At 46.8% G+C, this 25900-nt stretch overlaps 1 protein-coding gene across 4 annotated transcripts in view; it reads left to right on the top strand.

The window, feature by feature from the left end:
• The first annotated feature begins 21363 nt into the window (after positions 1-21363).
• The window catches only part of SH2B1 (SH2B adaptor protein 1), a 33695-nt gene continuing 29158 nt past the window's right edge, over positions 21364-25900 (top strand). For all 4 annotated transcript variants that reach the window (XM_077449607.1, XM_077449609.1, XM_077449608.1 and 1 more), the window contains exon 1: positions 21364-22441. The gene's annotated coding sequence lies outside the window, so the exon portion shown is untranslated. The remainder of the gene's footprint in view (positions 22442-25900) is intronic.

Consider the following 25900-nt stretch of genomic DNA (forward strand, 5'->3'; position numbering starts at 1 on the left):
AGACTTCAAAAAGTGACCTGCCTGGCTATAATAAAGGCACAATCTCTTCCTCCTCCTAAAGGCTCTCTCATCCGCAGAGAGACGCATGAAGCCCAGATGCATGGGTTCATCTTCACTGACCAACTCGGTACCAGGAGGCATGGGAGGTGAGGGAGGCATGGGTGGGACTACAAAGCTCGGAGGCAAACGTACAGGAGGCTTCCGCAAGCGCTCCTTAAGAGAAAGTCTTTCTCTGAGTCTGGAGTCAATGAGGATGGCAAACGAGATCAAGCTCTCCAGCTCAGTGGGTATATCTCGGGCTGCTATCTCATCCTTGATGGAATCCGAGAGACCATGAGAAAAAGCAGCCACGAGGGCCTCATTGTTCCAAGCAACCTCTGCTGCCAGAGTACAGAATTCAATGGCGTAGTCGGCAACAGTTCTAGTACTCTGTTTGATGGACATGAGGCACTTGGCAGCAGTAGCGGAGCTTGCGGGAACGTCAAAAAAACTTTTAAAGGAGGCCACAAACTGAAGGTAACTCAAGACAACAGGTTTTTACGTCTCCCATAGAGGGTTAGCCCAGGCCAAGGCTCTCTCAGAAAACAAAGATATCACGAAACCTACTTTGCTTCTGTCCGTGGGAAACGCCTGGGGCAGCATTTTCGAAGTATATCTCAACCTGATTGACAAACCCTATGCATTGAACTGGATCGCCCCCAAATCACTGGGGAAGCGGAGCAGAACCATACATACCTCTTATAGAGGTAATACTCGAGGCAGGTGCCTGCACAGAGACTGGCGCAGCAGCAGTGATGGCCTGCGACTCTGGTTGTACCGGAGCAGCCACCGTGGGGGATTCCAGGTGAGCCGTGCGATTCAGGAGCGTTTGTAATGCCAAGGCTAACTGATCCATGCAGTGATCTTGCTCATCCAATCTGGAAAAAATATTACCAACAAGTGGATTGACTGTATCTTCTGAATTCATGGCCTTCGCGTACTGTCAGAAACCATGAAACAGTCTGAGACAGAAGTACAATCAAATCACACTAGTTTATTAATAAAAATAAAAAGGTAAATAGAAAAAAGCGTAGTCAAGCATAGCCAGAGTCCAGTAGCCAGATCGGGTAGTCAGTCAGTCCAAAGTTCATCAACCAGATCGGGTAATCAGCCAGGCCAGAAGTCAGGGATCCAAGGAGAGCAACTGCAAGCAAGATAAGAAGCCAGGAGGGATGTCAGCAAGCCAGTCTTGAAACAAACAGCAGGAGATGGTTCCTTGTGATGTGACCAACGCGAAGGCAAAGGGAAAAGTGAGCTGGAAGGCTTTAAATAGGCAGGTCAGACGATCATCATCGGGAACAGCTGGTAACTGTGGAAAGAGAAGAGAGCTGGCAATTAGCCGACAGCTGAGCGGCCAGCCCAGAGGAGGAAGGGCTAAGCCAGCCCTGACACATTTAAACATGAAGACCTTCTTTATATTTATGGAATAACCTAATATACATTAATAAAGATTAATAACTATTGCTTTACTATTGAATAATAATATTGATAAGACCACTATTATATAACAATAATAATATGAATAATCATATGAATACTAAATATATTATCAATAAAACATATGCAAATTAATATGAATAACATAAAATATATTGGTTAATATGAAATTGTACTACACTGATGAGCAGGATATCATCAACAGGTGAGTCACTTTGGAGAGAAAGGAGCTGGCAGCTGAGCGGCAGCTTTGAAAAGGAAAGGCTGAGCCCAGCCCTGACAGTACCCCCTTCTCAATGACCCCTCCCCCTCGGAGGACCACCAGGCTTGAGGGGAAAATGTCTATGGAATGGAGGAGGACAGGGGCATGTCAGTTTATTGGGCCTTTCCGTATTCTTTGCAGGATTAACCCAGGGGCTTACGCACTAGACCTGCCTTTTAACATGCGTATTTCGAATGTATTTCATGTCTCCTTATTAAAACCTTTGGTCTGCAACTGCTTTACCACCTCAGTGCCTCGTCCTCACCCTGTACAGGTTGAGAACCAAGAGGAGTATGAAGTACAGTCCATTGTTGACACCCGTAGGTTCCGTGGGCGCATACAGTACCTGGTACATTGGAAAGGGTACTGTCCGGATGAACGGTCATGTGTATTATCCTCAGATATACCCGCCCATGTCCTCCTCTGTGATTTCCATAGACGTTTTCCCCTCAAGCCTGGTAGTCCTCTGAGAGGGAGGGGTCATTGAGGAGGGGGTACTGTCAGGGCTGGGCTGAGCTCTTCCTTCTCTAAGCTCAGCTGTCGGCTAATTGCCAGCTCCTATTTCTCCACAGTAACTCACTTGTTGATGATATCCTGCTCTTCAGTCCTGCCTACTTAAGCCGTCCAGTCCAGATGATCTTTGCCTTTGCCTTGGTCACATCTCTGGAGACGCTCTCCTGTGTTACTGTTAAAGATCTCCTGTGTTCCTGTTAAAGACTTGCTTGGCTGACATTACTTCTGGCTCCAGATCCTGCTTGCTGTTCGACTACGCTCATCTTTGGCTCCCTGATGTTTTGGCTTGTCTGAATATCTGTTCTGGTTTCTAAACTCTAGCTATGTTTTGACTATGTTTACTCTGCTTACCTTTTTTTATTATTAAACAAGTGTGATTTAACTGTACTTCTGTCTCAGTCTGATTCATGGTTTCTGACACCGCCCCCTGTCTACTCCCCACACTGCTCCTGTCTAGGCAGCAGAAATTGTAGGTGGGGGGAGGTAATCAAAGCCTGTATAGTCGGATCTTACAGCAATCCTGTGTTAACCCCTGTATACAGACAGGAGGGAGAGGAGCTGGGGGTGGAGAGAGAGAACAAGCCACACCTCCTCCCGACTCTCTCTTCCATTCTGCTGTTGTCAATATTCCTGTAGTGGTGAGATAGATAGAATTTGTGCTAGGAGGAGGATTTCGGGGGGGGGGGGGGGGGGCGGGGGGGTTGTGTTAGGAGGGAGATTTGGGGGGGTGCTTGAAGGAAGAAAATTTACAACCTACAGATCACTGACCTCTGCCTCACAGACTACATTTTAGGGTTTGTTCATACCAGGTGCAGTGGATTTTCCTATACCACACAAAATTGTGCTACCTTTTGCAGACGCTCAAAGTGTCATTTATGCAGGAAAAAAAGTCCTTTAAAATCACTCGCAGCTATAATGAATTGTCGGCTCCGTAATACAGAGAACACTCATTGAAAGTCATTGATAAAAAAATAAATAAATAAATTTTAAAAAAAGCGTGGGAGTCCCCCAAATTCAATTACCAGGCCCTTCAGGTCTGGTATGGATATTAAGGGGAACCCTGCCTCAAATTTAAGAAAAAATTTGACGTGGGATTCCCCCTAAATATCCATAACCAGACCCTTCAGGTCTGGTATGGATATTAAGGGGAACCCCGCGTCAAATTAAAAAAAAAATTGACGTGGGGTTCCCCCTAAAAATCCATACCAGACCCTTTATCCGAGCACGCAACCTGGCAGGCCGCAGGAAAAGAGGGGGGGACCTGACCCCGCCCCCCTCTGACGCAAGGGGAAACCCGGGGGTTCCCTGTGACGTAGGGGTGACCCGCACCCCTCTGATGTAACACAGGCAGGTTTCCGTTACATCAGAGGGGGGGCGGGGTCACCCATACGTCACGGGAAACCCCGGGTTTCCCCTTGCGTCAGAGGGGGGCGGGGTCAGGTGACGGGTGGCCCCGCCCTCCGTATATAAGAAACGTCAGCCGCCGGAATGCCTGTAGTGTCTCCGTGGAGGAGACAGAAGAAGGATGGATCGCTGCGCTGGATGAGATGAGACATCGCTGGAGAGATGACCGTCCGTCGCTGGATAGCAAGAGTCGATTACCGCCGCTGGAATCTTTTTTTTATTTTTTTATTTTTAATAAAGGAATTTTTCAAAAGTGTGTTTGTTTTATTTAACCATTTTTTACACTTTCTTTGTGAAATGGTAGGGGTACTTTTGTACCCCCTTACCATTTCAAACAGGGGGGGGCCGGGATCTGGGGGTCCCCTTGTTAAAGGGGGCTTCCAGATTCTGATAAGCCCCCCGCCCGCAGACCTCCACAACCACCGGCCAGGGTTGTGGGGATGAGGCCCTTGTCCTCATCAACATGGGGACAAGGTGCTTTGAGGGGTCACAGACCCCCAAAGCATCCTCCCAATGTTGAGGGCATGTGGCCTGGTACGGTTCAGGAGGGAGGGGGGGCCGCTCTCTCGTCCCCCCCTCTTTTCCTGCGGCCTGCCAGGTTGCGTGCTCGGATAAAGGGTCTGGTATGGATTTTTAGGGGGAACCCCACGTCAATTTTTTTTAAAATTTGATGCGGGGTTCCCCTTAATATCCATACCAGACCTGAAGGGTCTGGTTATGGATATTTAGGGGGAACCCCACGTCAAATTTTTTCTTAAATTTGAGGCAGGGTTCCCCTTAATATTCATACCAGACCTGAAGGGCCTGGTAATTGAATTTGGGGGACCCCCACGCTTTTTTATTTATTTATTTATTTATTTTTTTATCAATGACTTTCAATGAGTGTTCTCTGTATTACGGAGCCGACAATTCATTATAGCTGCGAGTGATTTTAAAGGACTTTTTTTCCTGCATAAATGACACTTTGTGCAGGGACAATTCTAAGCACGGGAAACATGCGCCCCTTCACAGGCATACTATAGACAACCCCCCCCTACGAAATTTAAAGGAATATTACACTTTTATTGTTTCACTTTAATCATTATTAAAATCACTGCTCCCGAAAAAACGGCCGTTTTTAAAACTTTTTTTTGCATTGATACATGTCCCCTGGGGCAGGACCCAATCTCCTATTCTATATCGAACTGTTGTAACAACGAAAACGAACGAAAATAAAGCATTTATTTATGTCGGATTTTCGTTTTTCGGATTTTGTGCTTTCGTTATCGTTTGTCAAAACGAAAACGAAAATAGCTGAAATTCGGACGAAAATGCGTTCGGACGAAAACGAATGCACATGTCTAGTCTTTGATCGCTCAGTTCTCATTCTTAGAATCGGCAGTAGACAGATGCAGCATCGCTCTAATGCTGCATCTACCTAGGTGAGTATGTATATTTTACTTTTTAATTCACATACTTTACTTCTAGAAGTTAGGCGCAATGATAAACTCATTCACAATTTTTTCATGACTAGGAAATAATTGATCACCCCCACAGGTCTGACGCCAGAGTCCATCATGAAGGAAGAACATCCAGTGCTGCAGGCTGACTTGCTGGACTAGTTTTAGGCCTGACTGGCCTCAATGCTAGCCTGGCTTTTTGCTCTGAGTTTTGGCCAATGTAAGTAGTTGGTAGAGCAGTGTACAGAGGTCAGTATAGGTCAGTAGTAGGAAGGGTAGTGTGCAGAGGGGCGTAGTATGTAGGGCAGTGTGCAGAGGGCAGTAGTATGTAGGGCAGTGTGCAGAGGTCGATAGTAGTATGTAGGGCAGTGTGCCGAGGTCAGTGGTATTTAGAGCGGTGTACAGGGGTCAGTATTAGGTAGGGCAGTATACAGAGGTCAGTAGTTGGTAGGGCAGTATACAGAGGTCAGTAATATGTAGAGAAGTATACAGAGGTCAGTACAGGTCAATAGTAGGTAGGCCAGTGTACAGAGGTCAGTAGAGATCAATAGTAGGTAGGACAGTGTACAGAGGTCAGTAGAGGTCAATAGTAGGTAAAGCAGTGTACAGAGGTGAGTATAGGTCAATAGTAGGAAAAGCAGTGTACAGAGGTCAGTAGAGGTCAATACTAGGTAGGGCAGTGTACAGAGGTCAGTAGTTGATAGGTCAGTGTACAGAGGTCAGGAGAATGTAGGGCAATGTACAGAGGTCAGTGCTATTTAGAACACTGTACAGAGGTCAGTAGTGGGTAGGGCAGTGTACAGAGGTCAGTAGAGGTCAATAGAGGGTAGGGCAGTGTACAGAGGTAAGCAGAGGTCAAAAGTAGGTAGGGCAGTCTACAGAGGTCAGTAGAGGTCAATACTAGGTAGGGCAGTGTACAGAGGTCAGTAGAGGTCAGTAGCATGTAGAGCAGTGTACAGAGGTCAGTAGAGGTCAGTAGTATGTAGAGCAGTGTACAGAGGTCAGTGGAGGTCAATAGTAGGTAGGACAGTGTACAGAGGTCAGTAGTTGATAGGGCAGTGTACAAAGGTCAGTAGTTGATAGGGCACTGTACAGGGGTTAATAAGATGTTCAGCTGTGTACATAGGTCAGTGGTATGTAGAAAAGTGTATAAGGGGCAGTAGTAGGTAGAACAGTGTACATAAGTCAGTAGTATGTAGGGCATTGTTGTCAGGGCTGGGCTCTTAGCAGCTCTCTTCTTTGTGTGACATGTACAGTGTGATCCTGATGTTCTAATAAAGGCACAAGAAATTTCATTTGGAGTGCGGCTGTCCAGAATGTTCTACTCACCTTGACGCCAGACTCTGAGAGAGACCTTCCTTTAAGCACTTCCTTCCCTGCTCATTGTCATATGACATCCGCAGATGGGATCTCCCATCCTGGAGAGGGCATCATATGACATCCTCGGATTCCCGGCGGTACATGGGGCATGCACCCATGCCCGCGGTGTCGCTGAGGAGCCTATGTACGTCCCCGGTGGCCGAGATGTCTGCCAGGCACTCACGATTGCTCGTTACAGAGCAGGACAAACACACAGATTCACATCCTGTCAGGGGAGAGGAGATTGTGTGTTCATACTAAGTATAAACACTGATTGGTCTCCTCCCCTAGTCAGTCCCCTCCCCCTACAGTTAGAATCACTCCCTAGGTAATACATTTAACCCCTTGATCGTCCCCTAGTGTTAACTCCTTCCCTGCCAGTGACATTTATACAGTAATCAGTGCATATTTATAGCACTGATTGCTGTATAACTGTCAATGGTCCAAAAATAGTGTCAAAAGTGTCCGATCTGTCCGCCGCAATGTCACAGTCACAATAAAAATCGCAGATCGCCACCATTACTAATAAAAATATTATAATAATAAAAATGCCATAAATCTATCCCCTATTTTGTAGGCGCTATAACTTTTGCGCAAACCAATCTCAATATACGCTTATTGCGTATATTATAGAAGAATACATATCGGCCTAAACTGAGGGAAAAAAAAATATATATTTTTTTTTAATTGAGGATATTTATTATAGCAAAAAGTAAACAATATTATTTAAAAAATAAAAGAGCAACAGGCGGGACTTTATATGAGGCACACGGGAGCAGAAGCATAAAATTTGGTAAAAAACAAGTTTTTAATAAGTACAAGTAATCATATATTTACATGTTATTGCACAGTCATAAATTAGTATTTTCTATTTCATCAATGTATACACATTCCAACAAGGACTTAATAGTAAACATAGGAAGAGCTGAGTATTCAATAAGCACAAATTATATGTAAATACATGACACATTGAAGCGTCATTTAACCACTTGCAGACCGGACCATTTTGCTGGTCAAAGACCAGACCACTTTTTGCGATTCGGCACTGCGTCGCTTTAACTGACAATTGCGCGGTAGTGCGACATGGCTCCCAAACAAAATTGACGTCCTTTTTTTCCCACAAATAGAGCTTTCTTTTGGTGGTATTTGATCACCCCTGCGGTATTTATTTTTTGCGCTATAAACAAAAATAGAGCGACAATTTTGAAAAAAACGCATTATTTTTTACTTTTTGTTTTAATAAATATCCCCCAAAAATATATAAAAAACATTTTTTCCCTCAGTTTAGGCCGATACGTATTCTTCTACATATTTTTGGTAAAAAAAATCGCAATAAGCGATTATTGATTGGTTTGCGCAAAAGTTATAGCATTTACAAAATAGGGATAGTTTTATAGCATTTTTATTAATAATTTTTTATTATTTTTTTTTTACTAGTAATGGCGGTGATCAGCGATTTTTATTGTGACTGCGACATTGTGGGGGACCCATCGGACATTTTTGACACATTTTTGGGACCATTGTCATTTATACAGTAATCACTGCTATATAAATGCAGTGATTCCTGTGTAAATGACACTGGCAGTGAAGGGGTTAACCAGTGGGTGGCAGTGTAGGGGTTAAGTGTTCCTAGGGGTGTGTTACTAACTGTGGGGGGGTTGGGCTTTCATTTAGTGAACACTGATCTCTGCTCCAATCACATGGAGCAGAGATCAGCGTCACTAGTTGCTAGGCAGAATGGAGAAATGCTGTTTACACTGTATTTCCTCCATTCGGCCGCTCCGTGAGACGATCGCGGGGATGCCCGCGGCGATCGAGTCCGTGGATCCCGCGACCGGACTCACGGGGGTCCCGACCAGTGCGGGAGCGCGCCGCCGGCGGTGCGCTCCCGATGGCAGGGCGGTATTGAATATTGGACGTACCTGTACGCCAATATGCCTGTCCGTGCCATTATGTCGACGTACATCGTCGTGCGCTGTGGGAAGTGGTTAAAGAAAAACCATAAAATTAAAAGAACAAAAATCAAAAAGGAACGTTCATGCTTTGTTGACAATTGTATACACAAAACGGCAGTAGAAAGCTCTACGCGTTTCGTGACCTTATAGCCACTCGTCAGGAGCAACACCGTAGTGGTAGCCTATGAATAAAATAAACAACCATTTTTTAATTAAAAAAAAAAAAATATATATATAAAAAATAAAATGAACAAATGTACAGACATGGAGAACCCCCCACAAATGCACATTCGACCCACAGACTTACATGTATATCTGCGCAGAGGCGGCACAGTACACCGAGAGTCGGGCTGACCCAAAACTGCCACGGACCGGGGCTGAGGGAGCACGCCCGGGGCGACAACCAAAACACACAAACCACCCCCTTAGCAGGTTGGGGTAAGGGATGTAGCAAGAGTTTAGTATTGGAAGTGGGGTGGCCCTCATGGGGGGACCTATGGAGAATAAGCAATTAAAATTAATGTGTGTTAAAATTTGTGTGAAAAAATTAATAAAAGTGTGGACTGGAAGGGAAGGAGTGGGAAATTTGAGTGGGAGAGGAAGGAGATGTTGTGAAAATAAAATAATTAAAAAAAAATAAAATAAAAAATAAAAAAAATAAAAAAATAAAAAATAATTACCTAGTGCTATGTGAATAAGGGCAAAGAAGCCATAGATCATGTGGTTGCAAATAGGGGGTGAAGGAGGGAAATCCGAAAGGTGAGACCCTGCACAGGGGGAAGCCCATGGAATGGCGCCGCCATAGACCCACCCCCAACGTCATGCATCCGAAATCCAAGGGGGCTGGGAAGGCGTCACACAGCTGCCAGCCGTACAGACCAAGCTAGACAGCCGCACGCGCCAAACCCAGCCCCCAAATGGTCAGAGAGGGTTAACCCAGCAGCCAGAACAAGCACGCCAAAAGGACGTCACTTATCCGGCGCCGGAAGCATGACGTCGACGAGCAGTGGAGGAAACCCCACCCACCCCACGTCAGAACAGGGCGGGGGGAGATCCCCAGTGCACGTCGCAACCCCGGGTCATGACAGGGGCGAGCACAGCCACAACACAGACAGCACCCGACACCGCCAATGCGCACATACAATGAAGTCAGTGGACTAACAAAAAATAATAAAAATAAAAAAATGTAGTCCCCAATTAATAGTTTCTACATACAAACAATCAAAATTCATACCAAAAAGAATCAAAATGAAAGATTATAAAAAGAAATAAATTAAATCAAATGTTAGTGCTACCGCGTGCCTCCATCCCTGATTATTTAATTTAACAAAAGGAAGAAAAGAAATTATTTGGGACTTTAAATGAGGTAATAGGGACCGTTCACATCCCCTCCTCCATCCTGATTTAATATTTAAAAAAGAAAAGAGCAACAGGCGGGACTTTAAGGAGTTTTTTTCAAACTTGTCACTCTTCTTTTGTTTATAGCGCAAAAAATAAAAACTGCAGAGTTGATCAAATACCACCAAAAGAAAGCTCTATTTGTGGGGAAAAAAAAATTCATTTGGGTAGAGTGTTGCATGACTGCGCAATCATCATTTAAAGCGGGAGTCCGCCGGGAGTTCCGCCGTTTTTTTTTTTTTTAAAAGCCAGCAGCTACAAATACTGCAGCTGCTGACTTTTAAAATAGTGACACTTACCCACCCAGCACGCCCGCGATGTCGGCACCCGAAGCCGATCACTCGATCGTCTCTCGGGTGCTGCCGCCGCCATCTTGGGTATGGGAATCAGGAAGTGGAGCCTTTTGGCTTCATTTCCCGGTTCCCTACTGCTCATGCGCGAGTCGCGCTGCGCAATGAGGATGGTCCCCGCTGTCTCTGGGATCCATGTGTTTCCCAGCAGGCAGCGGGGGACTTTCGGAAAGGGGTGTAGATTCTGCGGAAAGGGGCGTACCTTCTGCAGAATCTACGCCGGAAGTGGGTGCAGATACCTGTGCTGTACAGGTACCTGCACCCCCCTCCCCCCTGAAAGGTGCCAATTGTGGCGCCGGAGGGGGGGAGGATTCCAATGAGCGGAAGGTCCACTTTAGGGTGGACCTCCGCTTTAAAATGTTACAGTGCTACTATGTATGTTGATTGCCTATGACGGCCACAGTTATCCTGTATTTTGTATTTTTTGTTTCTGTACTCTCTTTTCTTGGAAAATTCAATAAAACTTTATATTTGAAAATGCCCTGTATTGAAGTGGTTAAGGAGCTCTTGCAGAAGCCTCCTGTACATTTGGCTTCAAGCTTAGAAATCCCACCCTTGCCTCCCTCACCTCACATGCCTCCTGGTACTGAGGCCGCCAGTGAAGTAGAACCCATGCAGTTGGGCTTCACATGTCTCTCTGCAGAGGAGAGGGCCTTTAGGAGGAGGGAGAGATTGTTCCCTTATTTTGGCCAGGCAGGTCACTTTTTGAAGTCTTGTCCTACCCATCCAGGAAACGACTGCACCCTGTGGTCCTGTAGGGCAGAGGTCCCCAACCACCGGGTCTAGGCCCACAACCGGGCCATGGCCTCTCTGCAGCCAGGCCACGGGTGCGGATGATAGAGCCTGGTGGATGAGAGAAGCGGGTGGGCAGGTGAAGGAAGCAGGTGAACAGTGAGGACATCAACGCTTCTCTGCCTTCACATCCAGGCCTCTTTAATGTCGGAGGTGCGGCAGGGAGCAGAGAGATTACATAATCTCTCATCGCCTGCACTGCATCACTGCTCTCCTGTCCTCACTCAAAAACAAGCACAGAGGCCTGAATCTGTGCTAAATGGGCCAGTGGGCCACTGGCAGGCGATGTGGCAAGCGACAATCTGCATCTTGTGGCAGGTGACGTGGCAAGCGACAATTTGCATCTGGTGGCAAGCGACGTGGCAGGTGACATTCCGCATCTGGTGGTAGGTGATGTGGCCAGTAAAAAGCTGCATCTCAAGGCAGGTTATGCGGCAAGTGAAAATCCGCATCTGATGACAGGTGACGTGGCAAATGACAAGTTGCATCTGAAGGCAGGCGATGTGGCAAGTGACAAGGTGTATCTGAAGGCAGGTGACATGACAAATGACAATCCACATCTGGTGGTAGGCAACGTGGCAAGTGACAAGCTACATCTGGTGGCAGGTGATGTGGCAATGACAAACCGCATCTGGTAGCAAGTGACAAGCTGCATCTGAAGGCAGGCGACGTAGCAAGGGACAATCCACATCTGGTGGTAGGTGCACTTCAACCATCCTGACACTACATCAACCATGGTGCCGTGATGATTGAAATGTTAACACCAGCCATTGCCCCAACAAATTGCCCACGAAGAATTGCACATCCCCCACATGCCCCTCCTGGTGGTCATTGGTTGTGCATGGTTGCAGAGACACAACCCCTCTTTTGATTGGCATCATGCTGTGGTTCTTTCCTGGTCGCGCCAATGCAGTAAAACATGCTTTCAGAAAGTGGTTAAGGTCTTGTGCACCTTCTTCATTCTCCTTGCCAGAGGAGCACCGTGAATTTAGCGATATCTTTGACAGAGATCAAGCTGGTTCTCAACAGAGGTTGAGAGATAATAATCTGTATTGTAAGTTGGAAAAGTGCGAGTTCCATCGTAAACAGGTTAAATTTCTGTGTTATGTCATTCCTACTGCCGGTTTTTCAATGGACCCAGAGAAACTTTTTGATGTTCTACAATGGCCCCGACCCGTAATGCTACAACATTTTCTTAGCTTTGCCAATTATTATCGGAAATATATTCGGAACTGCTCTTCTTTTGGTCAAACCCATGACTGATACGACCAGAAATTGAGTCTCGTCTTTGTTTCAGCTCCTTTGAGGTTGATGTGTCTGAAACTGGAGTAGGCGCCCTTCTGTCTCAACATCCTACCTCTGAGGACGCTATGCATCTTTGTGGCTACTTTTCTAAGAAATTGTCTCCTGCTAAATGCAATTACGAAATTGGGGATAGAAAATTGTTAGCTATCATTTTAGCTCTTAAGGAATGGAAGCGTCTCCTAGAGGGTACACCTGTGCCCATCCTGACCATAAGAATCTCATATTCTTGTCTGAGGCTTATCTCCCAGAAGGGCGTGATGGGCTCTTTTTCTGTCAAGCTTCAATTACCTAGTCTCATTCCTACCCGGTAGTAAGAATGTAAGGGCTGATACATTGTCACAACAGTTTTCCACCTCCTCCTCCAAGATGGAGAGGGTTCATACTCCTGTGATACTTCCCGATTGTATTCTTGCCACTATTCGCACTAGTCTCACTTCAACTTTGGTTGGCAGAATTCTTGCTGCTCAGATCCATTCGTCTCATGAGAAAACTTGTGACCGCTGATTTGTCCCTGAGAATCTCTCCAATGTTTTGTTCCAGAGTTCAGAAGATTAAAAATATTGTTGAACGCCATTTACCAATTTTATGTAATGACAGTGTGTACGCCCAAATCCTCTCTAGTGGGGCTAGAATAGTACAAAAAAAGGTTTTAACAGCACCAAAGATGTATATGTAACAACTAGACTGACCAAACTGCAGCTTTATCAATATTATTTATTTTATTTATTTATTTCAGGTACTTATATAGCGCCATCAATTTACGCAGCGCTTTACATATACATTGTACATTCACATGAGTCCCTACCCTCAAGGAGCTTACAATCTAAGGTATTGATGCAAGTCAATAAAGGTTGGATGAGAGTTGAGATTAGCGCAGGTTCACAGTATTCTTCAACATATATGTAATCTTGTGAATAATTTTATCCATTTTGGTGTAAATACTACAAATTAAAAAAAAAAAAAAACAGTGTGCACAATAATCCCAATACCTGAAATGAAAATGTGAAAATCAATACTATATGAATTGTGAAAGATCAAAATTATATATAAAAAAATTAGTGATGCACCGAAATTTCGGCCGCCGAAACATATCGGCCGAAAATGCCCTTTTAGGCATTTTGCCGAAAGAGAAAAACGCCCGATAATGGAGCCGAAAATGGGGCGTGGCCTGGGTGGGGGCGGGGCTCCGCCCCCGCCCCTGGTGACGCCCATCATGGGGGGTGCATAGCGCAGGAGAGCCGCCTCCGCCGCCTGTTTGATCACAGCGCCGGGAACATCACAGCTTTCATTTCAATAGCTGTGTGTTCCCGGCCGCGCGCCGTCACACGCAGCCCCTCCCCCTTGTCCGGACACTTAGATAGACAGATCATCCGCAGGATTGGACGGATGATCTGTCTATCAAAGTGCCCGGACAAGGGGGAGGGGCTGTGTGTGACGGCGCGCGGCCGGGAACACACAGCTATTGAAATGAAAGCTGTGATGTTCCCGGCGCTGTGATCAAACAGGCGACGGAGGCGGCTCTCTTCCCTGCACAGGCTACAGGCTGGCTGCAATGGGACACACACTTGACTGCAATGGGACACACACTTGGCTGCAAAGGGGGACACACACTTGGCTGCAAAGGGGGACACACACTTGGCTGCAAAGGGGGACACACACTTGGCTGCAAAGGGGGACACACACTTGGCTGCAAAGGGGGACACACACTTGGCTGCAAAGGGGGACACACACTTGGCTGCAAAATGGGGCACACTGGCTGCAAAATGGGGCACACTGGCTGCAATGGGACACTGGCACACTGGCTGCAATGGGACACTGGCACACTGGCTGCAATGGGACACTGGCTGCAATGGGACACTGGCACACTGGCTGCAATGGGGCACAGGCACACTGGCTGCAATGGGGCACAGGCACACTGGCTGCAATGGGGCACAGGCACACTGGCTGCAATGGGGCACAGGCACACTGGCTGCAATGGGGCACAGGCACACTGGCACACTGGCTGCAATGGGGCACAGGCACACTGGCTGCAATGGGGGACACTGGCCTGCAATGGGGGATGCCTCCTGTACCACGTTCTCTGACCATCTCCTGTACCACGTCCCCAGTCTTTGACCATCTCCTGTACCACGTCCCCAGTCTCTGACCATCTCCTGTACCGTGTCCCCAGTCTCTGACCATCTCCTGTACCATGTCCCCAGTCTCTGACCATCTCCTGTACCATGTCCCCAGTCTCTGACCATCTCCTGTACCGTGTCCCCAGTCTCTGACCATCTCCTGTACCATGCATGCAGTCTCTGACCACCTCCTGAACCATGCATGCAGTCTCTGACCACCTCCTGTACCATGCATGCAGTCTCTGACCACCTCCTGAACCATGCATGCAGTCTCTGACCACCTCCTGTACCATGTCCCCAGTCTCTGACCACCTCCTGTACCATGTCCCCAGTCTCTGACCACCTCCTGTATAAAAATATTTTTTAAAAACAGTCATTTTCGGTATCGGTGCTGTTTCGGTATCGGTTTTCGGCCTAGTGTATTTTTCATTTTCGGTATCGGTTTCGGCACCAAAAAACCCATTCGGTGCATCCCTAAAAAAATGAATAAATGGTACCTACTATATGAATAGCAAGTAGAGTGAAAAAATGCAACAATGTGCAAAACAACATATTATGGATACAAAATTGTGCAAATAAGCAATAATAAAGTGCTGGAATTGCAATGCAATCATCAAAAGTGTTAAATTGGTACAATTCCGAAAAATACAATAAAAATAAAATCACAAATATGTAAACATTGTAAGTGACACCCTTCCTATATGTATCACAACAAAAAAAATGCTAATGTGCATCAGCCTATCATATATATATATATATATATATATATATATATATATATATATATATATATATATATATATATATATATAAAATTAAAAAAATATAAAAGTATTCAAATAATATTAGAAAGTCCCAAAAATAGTAAGTGAGAGGTGAAATATTTCAATAATGTGACTAAAGACTAACCAAGCCACCGACCACCAGTGTTCAAATGTTTCTTGACATGCACCCTCTCTAGGCAACTCCTTATCCCCTAGCTATTTTACATCTAGTAATAAGCAGGGGACCACTTGGCTTGATTTTAAGGGGAACCACAAGTGTGGCACAAAAGATTTCCCTTGTTGTCCACATTTGATTAAGGGAGAGGGATTTAAGTCTAGTTTAGTGGTAAAAATTACAGTGTCAACGATTTTATAAATTGTAACACCAGATATTTAATATACTTGATTACATGTAAAATCTGCCACATACAATATGTAGGCAGGACAACAAGGGGATTGTGGGATCGCCTCCATGATCATGTGTACGATATACAGAAGAACCACTCTACCAATGTTGTGTAGCACCCTGATGTTTAGGCAGGGTTGCTATCAAATTTAGTTGCCAGGCAATAGTTGCCTTGGCCAATCGTTAGGAGATCAATTGATTCCTCTTTAAATCTGGACTTGTTGCACCCTTTTCTTCTGTCACTGGGAAGCACTATGCTAGTGAAATTAGATAAGACAGGGGCTTTATAAACTCAGACATGAATGGATGGGGTGTCTGAGCCAATGGGCAGGGATGTTGTTTGGTCCCTTGGCCTGCTGGGAGAGCCTATTTATTTGGGTGGAGTCAGGTGATTGGGGTTTTGTGGACATGAGTTGTACTGCCCCGGGCCACTAGGCCAAGCCTGATGCCTATCCCAGGGACATCTGGCTGCTAGGCAGTCTGAGCCCTTGTACACACGGTCGGACATTCCGACGGAAAATGTCCAATCGGACCGCGTTGTCAGATAATCCGACCGTTTGTGGGCTCCATCGGACTGTTTCCGTCGGAATGTCCGACCAACAAAGTTTGAGAGCTGAATATAAAATTTTCCAACAACATGATCTGATCGGATTTTGTCAGATCGTTTGTAGAGAATTACGATCGGACAAAGTGCCACGCATGCTCAGATCAAATTCCTAGACCAAAGCTATTGGCTACTAGCCTGAACGTAGTCCGTCGTAACTAAATAACGTCATCACGTTCCATACGATCTGATTTTCCGACAACTTTGTCCGACTGTGTGTATGCGACACCAGTTTCGGACAAAATCCAATGGATTTTGTTGTCGGAATGTCGGACCGTGTGTACAAGGGCTGAGACCTGTCCAGAAACAGGAGAGCAGCGTAGGGTTGGGACTGCTGGTTTGCAGTCCAATCTGAAGCAGCGGTTCAGACGGACAGGGAATCAGCTATGGTCAGAGGTAAAAGGGGAAGCTGTTGCCACTAAGGGACCAGCCACCTTGTTACTGGAGACCACTGTGAGTAAGCTGAAGTCAGTAACAGAGCAGTCTTCTCGCCAGCTGGGAACGGTGAAGAAGTGGGAAAACTTCAGTGAGTGCCAAGCCAGAGACAGCATAGGTGACGCTTGCGGAGCATTAGTGGGTGCCAAGCCAGGGACCTAGCAGGTCAGCAGGGGTGACGCTTAAAGAGCATCTGTGAGTGCCAAGCCAGGGATCCAGCAGGGAAGCGGGGGTTAGGCTTGAGGAAGATAGTGAGTACTAAAGTAGAAGAGCGCAGGGGATCCAGTGGCTATTGGATCTGATATCCAGTGAAAGATTGGGAGTTTATTGAGTAAGGGCCCACAGTGAGTGACTGTGGGGTAAGCGGAGAACTGTTTGTGTTGCCAATAGTTGAATACAACTACCGTTAGTAACTGCTACCAGATTGTTGCCATAGGAGACAGCGATCCTACCTATACAGAAGTGGTGTCTGGCAGGAGGCCTTCACCTGTATAGCTGTCTACCTATAGAAGTCTCGGAGTCTGACAATTATCATAGCATCTACTTAAGGGTGTCCTAGCCCTAACCTTCTCTCCCACAGTTCTGTTCAAGAGACAATAAATCTTTTTGCATTCAAAAAATATCTGGTGTCCACCTTTTCATCTGGCAGTACACCCACCATGCCTTGTAACTCACTCTACACAGAAGGATGTCAGCTGTCACTGACTTTGGAGGTCAACATTAGGCCTCTAGAGGTCCCAGACTTTGCTACATCTGGCGCCCAATGTTGGGCAAAGGCATTATTCCTACAGCAGTCACCTATAGAAACCAGCTACATAGGGATTTCGTCTGGTTCCTGGGAAAGTGGCAAGTAACATCTTTAATTCATATAGACTGTGTTATTGTGCTTTCCAATAATGTGGGGAAGAACCAGCATGTCTCATCGCTCATGGGAGAGTATCAGCCTGCTGTTTTCACACTTTACGCCAGTGCTGCAAGAGTTAAAGCAGACTCCATTAAAGTTTTGGCACACCGCAAAATGAATAGAGGTGGGCGTGAAGTTCCCAGAAAGTATCTGGACCAATCCTTAGGCAGGGAGAAGAGCCCCTGCTCTGCAGAGGAGGATAAGAAAGTGCTGCCACATGTGCCTGGTTGTGGAATGGAAAAGATGGTGCAGTTTTGACGTACTATGGTGGATTGGAAGATGTATGCTCCAGGTGTTGGCTTTGGTCTGAGCGAGCCCAAGGGCACTCTGATTGACACTGGAGTGCAGTACAAACCTAAGGGTAGTCTTGCCCTGTACACGGCTGGAGGCTATGAGGCCTTCGGACTGATCTACATACTTGCCAACAGTCCCAATTTTCCCAGTACAATCCTAATTTTGGGACCCCTGTCCCAATCAGAGCTCATCCCGATTAATTTCCTGGGATTTTGCCTTTGTCCCGGGAAAATCAGGAATGTTTTAGGAAAAAGCGGCCGGCGGGCTACAAAAAGATGCCCGCCGCCACCGTCATGAGGATTATTTCCCCTTGTGTTCAGTGGAGAGGGGAGGGGCAGCCAATCAGCTTCTCCCCTCTTCACTGAACACACACACGAGAAAGCCGAGAACTGTAGCTGCCGTGCTGCTGGGGGACACAGATCGCTTTGTAAGGAGGGCTCCGCTGCTCCTGCCAGGGACACTGAAGTAAGGAGAGCTCTGTTGCTGGGGGGACACAGATCGCTCTGTAAGCAGGGCTCAGCTGCTGCTGCCAGGGACACTGAAGTAAGGCGTACTCTGTTACTTGGGGACACAGATCGCTCTGTAAGGAGGGCTCCGCTACTGCTACCAGGGACACTGAAATAAGGAGGGTTCTGTTGCTGGGGGACACAGATCTGTAAGGAGGGCTCTGCTGCCAGGGACACCAGATGTAAAGGAGGGCTCCACTGCCAGGAAACCAGATGTAAAGGAGGGCTTCACTGCTGGGGACACCAGATGTAAAGGAGGGCTCTGCTGCTGGGGACACCAGATGTAAGTAGGGGCTCCACTGCCAGGGACACAGATCTGTAAGTAGGGCCTCTGCTTCTGGGGGCACCTGATGTAAAGACGGACTCTGTTGGGGGCACCTGATATATAGGACGGACTCTGTTGGGGGCACCTGATGTAAGGACGGACTCTGCTGGGGGCACATGATGTAAGGACAGACTCTGCTAGGGGCACCTGATGCAAGGACGGCCTCTGATGGGGGCACCTGATGGCATCTGGTGGCAGGCGACATGGCAGGTGACACGCTCAGTGGTCCTACTGATTTTGGATTATAGTGAGTTGAATGATTTCATTCTGTATGAAAATCTAATAACAGTAAAAATGCGCTTCCTGACACCACAACAACCAAGGTGCTGGGATGATTGAAGCGCTAACACCAGGTGTTTGGAGTATCTTTATCTGCTCATTTGTTAAACTCTGGAATACACATTTCTATTGTGGTGTAGGATCTGGGCCTGCTGTCCCTCTATTCCTCTTTCCTTCCTTCCCTCCTTCTTTCTCTCTCCCTCCCTCCCTCTTTTCCCCTTTCTTTCTCCATCTCTCATTCATCTCAGACTCTAACCACACCCCACTTGAACCATTCCCATATAAGCCATGCCCACTATTTCACATAAACCAATCAGTGCTGCTTTTTCCCGTTTTTGCTATGTTATGCCTTCCAACGCATGCACTGCCCCCTAATTATAAGACTCCGCCCACAGCCAAAAAAGTGTCCCTATAATTTTTTTTTGCAACTATGGATCTGCAGGAAGTGTTTTGACTTGGTCACGCATCTGAGGCCTTGGATCGTCTGTGGACGCTGTGGGGAACCCCTGCTTGAGGTAGTCTTACCAGCCCTACCTCTGCGGACACTGCAAGCGAATTGGAACAAGAATGTTGCTGTCCCGGCTGGGAGTGGCATTGAGAGTCCACCTGCTATCATCCAGCTTGTGAGAGAAGCTGCTCCTCTTGTTTCTATGGCTGCTCCAGGGCCCAGTGCTCTGGTTGTACCTCGAGGCCGGGATCGGGCCCTCCTTGTTGGCAGAACCACTGGGTAAAAGGACACGGGAGTCGGGTAAGATCTGCAAAGGGTGAAGGTAATGTCCCAGTGGGGGAGGTGATACCTGTGGCCATTAAGGGAAACAATACAGTTGTGCCAAAAAAAAAAGCCAGATCCACGTGCAACTATCTCCCAGAAGTATGCACCGCACACTAGCTCATTATGCCTTTTCCCTTACAGGTGTAAAAAAAAAAAGCATGCGGGTTTCTCCCGCTTTAAGACAGTTCCGAAGGCCAAAGAGGGTCCAACCCGGTGTCTGCCACAGATCAACCCTTGTCTCTCACTGTTCTAGTCTGATCACTGGGGGAGAGGAGACTAAGGAAATTCCTGCTGCCTGCAGAAGACTGATAAGATCATCTCTAGGCAAAGTCACAGGAATGCTAAGGTTTGCTTTAAAATGATAAAACCAAACTTAAAAGTGATGGTGCTACATGACTACTACATCCATATTGGATGATGACACCTAATAGTTGTATTCTTAGGAGCCCTCCTGTCACCGGGGGCCCTTCCTAGGAGCCCACCTGTCACCAGGGCCCTTCCTAGGAGCCCACCTGTCAAAGGGGGCCTTTCTTAGGAGCCCACCTGTCACCGGGGGCCCTTCCTAGGAGCCCACCTGTCACCGGGGCCCTTCCTAGGAGCCCACCTGTCACCGGGGCCCTTCCTAGGAGCCCATCTGTCACCGGGGGCCCTTCCTAGGAGCCTTCCTGTCACCGGGGGCCCTTTCTAGGAGCCCTCCTGTCACCGGGGGCCCTTCCTAGGAGCCCACCTGTCACCGGGGCCCTTCCTAGGAGCCCACCTGTCACCGGGGCCCTTCCTAGGAGCCCATCTGTCACCGGGGGCCCTTCCTAGGAGCCCTCCTGTCACCGGGGGCCCTTTCTAGGAGCCCTCCTGTCACTGGGGGCCCTTCCTAGGAGCCCACCTGTTGCTGGGGGCCCTTCCTAGGAGCCCACCTGTAACGTGGGCCCTTCCTAGGAGCCCACCTGTCACCGGGGGCCCTTCCTAGGAGCCCACCCATCACTGTCACTGGGGTCCCACCACAGGAGCCCACTCTTTACTGTCGCAGGCCCCCCCGTAACTCATCTTATATCAACTTCATTCACCTCATCCGACGTTGCCACCCCCCCTCCCGAAAACTGCAAAGCTGGCTGGACAGACGCACAGCTTTACCTTGTGATCTGGCAAGCAGAAAAGCTGGGGCCACAACCCAGGAGAATATGATAAAACCAAAACTTAAAAGTGATTTTAGACCAATGATGGTGCTACATGACTACTTCATCCATATTGGATGATGACACCTCATAGTTGTATTTGATCCGCAATAGCTCAGTGATGACCCTGAATTGTTGCTGTTTATAGACAGCAGCCACGTGACCCTGGTTGTCATTTGTATGGATAGTCAGATTGGATGCATTCTGAATGGTGATCTGTTTATTTCATCCCACAGATATGAGGCGAGGATGTTTTGCAGCATTCTCACGACTGCACTGAACGGCTGCAGTCAATATACAGCAGGAGTGACATGAGACACATGACAGTGAATGGCTGTAGTGTGCTTCTCATCATAATAGGTGCAGTTCACACGCGTGCCGCTGCGAAGGCCTTGGCGCTGTTGCGCGCTGTACGGACCTCCTATCGCTGGCTCTTGGTCGCTCTGTGCTCGAGTTACTCTCCTCTATGGTATGTGTGAGACGTTCTTGCTTTATTTACATGCTTTCTCGCTGGTCCTGGCGGTGACGTCAGGCTGACTGCGCAGGCGTGCTAGTGGAGAGGCCGCAGCCCCAGGGACGCGTCTGAACCGAGTCAGTCAACAAGAAGGACCGGGGATCAGCGGAGGGCGGGCCCTGTGTGTGATTGTCCCGAGCCTGGCAGTAGTCCGTCCTACGAGCTGACTGCAAGAGCTGGGGACCTGCCTTACTGGGACCAGCACTGTCACTGGGGGGGCCTGACTGGGGCCAGGCATCACTGTCACTGAGGGACCCTCATAGAGCCTAGACATCACTGGGGGTTCCACACAGGGGCCCAAACATCACATTTACTTGGGGCCCCATTAGGGAGCCCTCACACTAATGTCACTGGGGGCCACTTTATAGGAGCCCAGCCTTTAATGTCACTGGGGGCCATTTCTAGGAGCCCACCTGTCACCGGGGGCCCTTCCCAGGAGCCCACCTGTCATCGGGGGCCCTTCCCAGGAGCCTGTCCATCACTGTCACGGGGTCCCACCATAGGAGCCCACTCTTTACTGTCGCAGGGGCCCCTTTTGTAGGAGCCCACCTGTCACACGACTATACACATCATCGTTATAGTAGTGCAGCCATTACTGTCACTAGGAGCCCCTCCCATAAGATTCCCATACTTGTGGTACTGTTTCAGGGGCCCCTCCTGGGAGCCAACCAGTCACTGTCTTCTAGGTTTTCACTGGCTTATCCGGAGCCCTCCCTTCACACGGTGCTCTGCCTGGTGCTGACACATCACTGTTATTGGGATCTCCAGTAAGAGGCCCGTCTGTTACTGTTCTGGGGGGAGCACACTGACATCAGAGGGGTTCTATAGAAGAATCTAGAACAGGGCCACACCTCTGAACCCCCCCCCCCCCCGTGACTCATCTCATAGAAACTTCATTCACCTCATCTGACGTTGCCACCCTCTCCCCAAAACCGCAAAACTGGCTGGACAGACGCACAGCTTTACCTTGTGAGCGGGCAAGCAGAAAGGCTGGGGCCACAACCCAGGAGAATCACACACAGCCAAGGGCCACATCCCGGGGGCCCTGTGCATAGAGGACCCGGGACAGGATGGGCAGAGACGAAAGGGATCCCAAAAGGTATTACTTCTCTTACTATCTTTGTTTTTCATTAATTGGATATGTGCAGTGTCCTAAAATGGCCACTAGGGGTGTGTGGACATGAGTCCTAACTTGACTGAGCTATCCACGCCAGCCAGCCAATCGGAGGCAGCAGAGGCATTCCCCACCTCCCTGCCACATGTAAACAACATGTATGATCACATGCAGTGGCATGGAATTCCTCCGCTACCTATGATTGGCTGACAGGATAGCTGAGGGGAGTTCTGGGCACTCCTGAGCTCATCACTAGTAGCCACAAATCATACAACCTCCTTTAGATTCACCAAAATGATATATTAGGAGGATGCACCTAATCTATCCAATTAACCTGTATCCAATATGGCAGGCCCTTGCACTACATAGTTAAAGGGTAACTCCACTTTCGTGGGATGAAAATGGCAAATAAAAAAACAAAAAAGAATCTAGCGAAAACAAACAAATGCTACACAAGTCATATTGTAGTTGAATGTTATTTAAAAATTACCTTTTGTTTTCAACCTGCAGCTCTTTAATTTGCAACTGATAGGTGGCATTGATGGGCAGGCACTGAAATGCCATGAGCAAAGGCTGCCTGCGACGGCCCATCTTGTTACACCCTGCCTGAACTATATGGGCTGGGTGTAACAAGATGTCTGCTGCTGGCTTATTGCGGCAGGGTGTACCAAGATGGGCGTCAGGATGTCCAACCAGCGACGTCAACAAGGAGCGGCACCTCCGTTGTTCCATCCGCTGACTTCCGGGTCGCTTTAATTATCTCTCTCAGGTATCGGATCTGGCATTGGGAGCATTTGTGCTTGGGATTGGTATCAGGATAACCCTACAAAGCAATATGGCTACCTGGAGGTGTTCTGTTCGCAGATGGATGCAGAACCCCCCCAGATATGATATAATTTCCTGCTTGTGTGATTGGCTCTCTGAATTTCCCAGAAGTCTGCCTAAGATAAAAATCAGATTTCAGACATCCCCTGCAACAAAAAAATTATTTTTTTTTTTCTTGAGATACTCCTAAAGGGATGAAGACCCTGCCACTTTCCTCATTAGAGCCCTGCAAGTGCAGCAGCTGAATGACCATTATAAAGTCACTTACTGTGCCTTCACTCTGGACATGGACACAGAGAAACAAACAGCTATTTCTTCGCCATAACAGAATTTAAGAGTCTGCAACAAATTTTGTTAAAATCCCTGCAATGTACATAGATCACACAGAGGGGAATTTTTTTTTCCCAACAAAAGTGGAGTTACTCTTTAACCATGTGACCTCCGGAAGATTTAACCCCCCTCCCCTTCATGACCAGACCATTTTTTGCAATACAACACTGCATTACTTTAAAGTGGTTGTAAACCCTTACAAACCACTTTGACCTACAGGTAAGCCTAGATTAAGGCTTACCTGTAGGTCCAAGAAATATCTCCTAAACCTATACGGTTTAGGAGATATTTACAAAAAGACAGGCACCGCTGTCTAGGGCGCATGGGCCATAGACAGCGGTGCGCAGGCGCACTGAGCAGGCCGCAGATGACGGCAATATGCCGCTCGTGTCGGCTGCCGTGCGCGGGAGTGACGTCATCGCGGCTCCGGAGCAGCGAGACCCGGAAGTCACTCCGGGATACATGGCAGCGAAGATGAAGACAGAGGACCACTTCGGGGCCTTCGTTCTCAGGTAAGTTATTCATAATGAGCTAGTATGCTATGCATACTAGCTCATTATGCCTTTGCCTTGCAGGTTGCATTTTTTTATTTATTTTTTTAAAAGCCTTTACTTCCTCTTTAACTGACAATTGTGCGGTCAGTGAACACTGTCCATACATTTCCCCCCACAAATAGAGCTTTTTTCCTGGTGGTATTTGATCACCTCCTCTGTTTTTTATTTTTGTGTTTATAAACAAAAATAGACTGACAAATTAAAAAAATTAAAATAAAAATAATATATATATATATATAGATATGTTTTACTTCCTGCTATTTAATATATTAAGTACAACATTTTTAAAAAAATCAACATTTCTTCATAAATTTAGGCCAATATGTTTTCTGCTACATATTTTTGTTAAAAAAAAAAAATTCCATAAGCGTATATTGATTGGTTTGCGCTAAACTTAAAGCATCTACAAAATAGGGGATAGACAGACAGGGTGGATAAAAATCAATGATTTTTATCAAATTTTATTTTAATAAAATGCTTTTGGAGAAAAAAAGATCTTTTTCTATTTAGGATAGATTATTAATTTAGTTTATGCAGCATGAAATGGAGCTTAGTTATGTAGCATGATTCTGTATATTCTTCAATATTTATATTTTTGGGAAACTCATTCAATGAATCAAAGCTCTTCAAGCTGAGATAACAGGCACTGCATTGATGCATTCCTATAATGTCACAGTAACCATGAGATAAAGCAAAGTTCAGGAATATTCCTTTATCCTATTGTTTTGCAAATCTATGTACACTACAAACTGTATGATTGAATTGGTTCTGATATCGCTGTTTTACTAATTTGACAGCTTATTTCTTTAAATTCATAATTTTTTTTTGCAAATATTAAAGATTCCAATTACCAGCAAGAATAAGACTGGATTCACACCTATGCATTTTTAGTGCTTTTTGCAGATTTGCACTACAGTCCATTTACCATGGTTTCCTATGGAAGAGCAAATCTGCAAAAAGCACTAAAAATGCATAAGTGTGAATCAAGCCTTAGTTCTTACATTTAAGGAGCACCTGTCATTTCAGAGCCATCATGGCAGCGCCTTCTAGCGGACATCCACTCACCTGCTGCCACCACGTCCCTCACCTGTGTCACTGCCACATCATCAGCAGTCCCATTAAAGTGAATGGGACTGTCGGCGAGTCAACAGCGGGTCAGAGGAGGAGCCGCTGGGGACAGAGATGACAGTTGCTCTTTTAAAATTATGATTTAAATCAAGCCATTTTACTAGTGATTTAAATGAAGTCCACCCTGGGTGAAGATATTGGAATTTTTATTTAGTTATACTAGTAATTTCGGCGATCAGCGACTTATAGCAGGACTGCTTTAAGTTGCTATAAGTTATAACACTTTGTGGGAACCAATGATATATGAGAAAAAAAAAAGCACTGTCACTGTACTAATGACACTGGCAGGGAAGGGGTTAACTTCAGAGGCAATCAAAGGGTTAAATGCGTGCCTGACCAATGTTAATGCGTAAACTGTGTGCTGCTTTTATTAAGGGATGTGCTGGATTGTATTCCCTGCTTTGGAAGCAAAATCCATTACATCCCCACTGACAGGACAGAGCTAAGGATTGTTTACTCTGTCCAGCCTCTCTCCTTGCCGACCAGCGGGTGCAAGCGGACATCCATTGGCTGGTACCCACTGATCGCTTCTGCTCTGACTAATCGGTAGTAGTGGCGCACCCCCTACCCGTAAGTGCAGAATTGCATATATGTGTGTGTATAATGT

This window comes from Lithobates pipiens, unplaced genomic scaffold, assembly GCF_037356315.1.
Source record: "Lithobates pipiens isolate NorthernLeopardFrog02 unplaced genomic scaffold, aLitPip1_a1.2 Scaffold_22, whole genome shotgun sequence".
In the NCBI taxonomy this organism is placed as follows: Eukaryota; Metazoa; Chordata; class Amphibia; order Anura; family Ranidae; genus Lithobates; species Lithobates pipiens.